Source organism: Hibiscus syriacus, unplaced genomic scaffold (genome assembly GCF_006381635.1).
Source record: "Hibiscus syriacus cultivar Baekdansim isolate YM2019G1 unplaced genomic scaffold, ASM638163v2 tig00000477_pilon, whole genome shotgun sequence".
NCBI lineage: Eukaryota > Viridiplantae > Streptophyta > Magnoliopsida > Malvales > Malvaceae > Hibiscus > Hibiscus syriacus.
In genome coordinates this window covers 2,217,229-2,221,093 of record NW_024061790.1, presented here as the reverse complement: position 1 = coordinate 2,221,093, position 3,865 = coordinate 2,217,229, and the positions used below count along the sequence as shown (strand labels likewise).

The 3,865-nt window shown below is 39.9% G+C and overlaps 1 long non-coding RNA gene across 1 annotated transcript; it reads right to left on the bottom strand.

Moving 5' to 3' along the window:
- Positions 1 to 3,021: 3,021 nt before the first annotated feature.
- LOC120206857 lies at positions 3,022 to 3,567 on the bottom strand. The gene is made up of 2 exons (XR_005524148.1): positions 3,509 to 3,567; positions 3,022 to 3,320 (listed from the first exon to the last, which is right to left on the bottom strand). It is a non-coding gene; the product is annotated as an uncharacterized LOC120206857 (long non-coding RNA).
- Between the last annotated feature and the right edge of the window lie 298 nt (positions 3,568 to 3,865).

The window sequence follows — 3,865 nt, the reverse complement described above, 5'->3', positions numbered from 1 at the left end:
CTTCTTCAGTATCTCCTTTGCATAGCTTTCTTGTGAAATGAAAATTCCATCATTTTGTTGCTTAACTTCAATGCCAAGGTAGTACGCCATGAGCCCCATGTCTGTCATCTCGAATTCTTTCATCATCACATCCTTGAATTCATTAAACATGCTTGGGTTGCTTCCAGTGAAGATCAAATCGTCCACGTAGAGGCACACGATCAAAATATCTTCATCTTTGATCTTGATATATAGAGCATGCTCGTAGGGACATTTGTTGAAACCATTCTCTTGGAAGTACTTGTCGATTCGGATATTCCATGCCCTTGGTGCTTGTTTTAGCCCGTAAAGAGCCTTCTTCAACTTCAACACCTTGTCTTCATGCCCTTTGACTTCATAGCCTGATGGTTGCTGAATGTAAAGTTCCTCTTCAAGAACTCCATTTAGGAAGGCGGACTTTACATCCATCTGTTGTATCTTCCTTGTTTTGAGCTGCCAAAGAAATGATTAGTCTGATAGTCTCCAATCGAGCAACATGAGCAAATACCTCATCATAGTCAATTCCAGCCTTTTGACTATAGCCTTTAGCAACTAGCCTCGCCTTGTGCCTTTCAATCTCTCCTTTGGCATTTTGCTTTGTTTTGTACACCCATTTGACACCTATCGCCTTATGTCCCTTGGGAATGAGGTAAGTTCCCATGTGTCATTCTCTCGATGGCCTTGATTTCTTCGTCCATCGCATCTCTCCATTTCTTTTCTTGTACCGCTTCTTGAAAGCTCACTGGTTCACAATCGGCAAACAAACAAAATAATGTAAGATTATCTTGTCGTTCAGTTACCTCATAGAGATCTCTAAGGCTTCTTGTGCGTTGTACAACTCTTTCACTTTGACTCCCACTTGATGATGAAGGTGATGAGTCTCCTTGAGTGGTTGATGTTGGTGAAGTGGGTGGAGTTGCAAGCTCTTGTTGAGATTCATCTAGTTGCTCCCTCATTGTCTGCTCATCTTTTTCAAACTGAGGAAAGAAATTGAAGTCATCTGTATGAGAGTTAAAATCCCATTCTCCTTCTTCGTTGAAGACCACATCTCGACTAATCACAAACTTCTTATTGTCTGGATTGTACAACTTGTAGCCCTTCGAATTAGCATCATAACCGATGAAGATAAAACTCTCGCTTTTATCATCAAGCTTCGTTCTTCTCTCGTCTAGTACGTGAACATGGGCTATACTTCCAAAGGTTCTCAAGTGGGAAATGCCAGGCTTTCTTCCACTCCATGCCTCTTGCGGTGTCTTTCCCCATACACTTCTTGTTGGAGATCGATTTGACAAGTAGACTGCACACGATACTGCTTCCGCCCAAAATTCTTTGGGTAGTTTCTTGCTTTTGAGCATGCTTCGTGCCATGTCGAGGATTGTTCTATTCTTTCTTTCTGCCACACCATTTTGCTGGGGGGATCTAGGAAATGTCATTGGTCGACGAATTCCATTTGCTTCACAGAACTCTTGAAACTCCCTGGAAGTAAATTCTCCACCTCGATCAGATCTCATGGCTTTGATCTTTCTACCGCTTTCTCTCTCCATTTGCCATATCTCTCAATATAATGAGATTTTGTAAAATTCGATTGCACGGATGAATCCGAAACGATGAAAAAAAAACTTTGGAGGGACTTGGACAACTCGGTCAAGGGCTCCAACTCGGCTGACTCGGCTCAACTCGGTGAGTCAACTCGATTTTCTGGCAGCAGTCTTCCGGCGGTGCGTGGGGGTGCGTCAGAACTCAGATTGAGAAAATTCTGGCGGCGTCGTATTCCTCTCGTCGAGACCTTCGATCTTTCCAACTCGCTCTGATGCCACTTTGTTGGAAATAAAACACTCACACAAAAAACTTTTATTGAAACTCAAACAAATATTACAAGAGTACTATCACTCAAAAACAAGAACTACAACTCACTCTTATAAGACTTTGCTTCTTCACTCACTTAGAAGCTCTTAATTTTTCTTGATGCTTAAAACTAAAATGGGAAGGGGTATTTATACTACTCAAGAACAATCCTACACCACACAAATAAACTAATTTAAACCATTACAAATTCAACAAATATCTAACTCTCACCTAACTAAATTGATGTAAGCAATGACATCATTAATTAAATGATGTAAGCAATGACATCTTTAATTAAATGTAAGTAATGACATCAATTTAGTTTGGGTTTGGGTTTAGGCTCCCATAATGGATCAAGTTTATGATCCAACAGACTCCTCACGGTGAGAATAACTTGTTGCTTCCACAAGTAGTTAAACTCGTCTAAGGTAATACTTCCTTTTTATTGATGAACGTCGTGTCACCGATGAGCCACTCCAACCTTGACCCGCCGCGAGCACCACCAGAGAGAGGAGAAAAGACACCGGCATTAGACGACTAGCAAATAAAACCAAAACCCAGGACCCTCTGAAACTGATACCATGTAGAAAATATTGTGAAGTGTAATTTTTATTAAAACAGCTCATACAATTTATAAGGCAAGACTAAACCCTTCTCAGCAAGCAAGCTAAGCCAGCTCACGTACTAACCCAAAACACAAATGATAACAGATTAATACGTCAGCAACCTCAACCTCCTCCTTATATATGCTAACATATGAGCTGTCAAAACTTGGAAATGGTATGCTTGCCCAGCTAATTGTCTTCTTCAAGTTTTCAAGTTTCTTGTAGGCAAAGCAGACTGAGGAGAACGAGTTAGATCCATTTCAACATGATCACTAACAAGAATTTCCAGATCCAAGTTTCTTGCAGCTGACACATCCGCCGCAACTGAACCAGGAACACAGTAACCATTCTCCTTAGAGATTATGCTAGCTGGGTGACTTTCAATACTCCATGTTGCCTCAAGGGTATCCAATAAAATTTCTGTACTTGGCAATTCCCCTTCTGACTGGACCCTTTGCAAAACTGTTCCAGATTCAAGAAAATCATATTTTTCTCTGGTATTTGTAATAGAAGAAAGAGAAGGCTCGAGCCTCCTCCATTTTATTAAAATCCCTGTTAGGCCAGGTCCCAACTAGGGAAGACTCGGAACTACTTAAGGCTTTACTTGCTTGGGATTGAAATTAATCTCATGAAGCTTCTCCACAGAACTTACGGGCTTCAATCCAAGCATAGTGATGGAACTGCTCGTAACTTCCTGGATACTATTGTTAATCGAACCATATGCATGTATCAGCCGTTGTTCCCAAACATAAGACAAAAATAGTATTGCCTCCGCAACTTATTCATCTCAAGAATGTCAATCACAGGTTGGCCAGGTTTCACATTCTTACAAAATGCTACCCGTAAAGGTTCCTAAGGGAACAGTAAACAGATTAAAAACCAGACTACTCTCAGGCTGCTTTTATGCATAATAAATAAATAAAAAATAAATAACATGGGGTTAAACTTCTGAATAGGTTGGTGTATGCATAAATGAGTAAAATCTGGCGGTAACTGTTTCTCATAAGGGAGGGGAAGAGGGTGCATTTCAAAGGACCTACCTGAAGTTCTTCTCTATCCTTTTGGAGCATTGCTTCCTATTGGAATTCCTGAAATTAAGGATAAATTACTTACCTTATTCCTAGGAGTTACCTTGTACAGTATGATCTAATCTTAGTATCTAATTCTTAGGAGTTGCTGATTTTTAGGGATTGTTTCCTTATTTACACTTAGACTACTCTATAAAGCTGTAAACCATTTAGTAAATAAAACAACCTTCTTTTTAAGTTTGTTCATGGCATCAAAGCTTTAAGAATTTTTGATTCTGTCATCTTTAATTTCTCGTCCCAAACGCTCATCCTCTTTAATGTTTCTTGCCTCATGTTTTATTCATTCCCATGGGTGACACAGTTGAAACT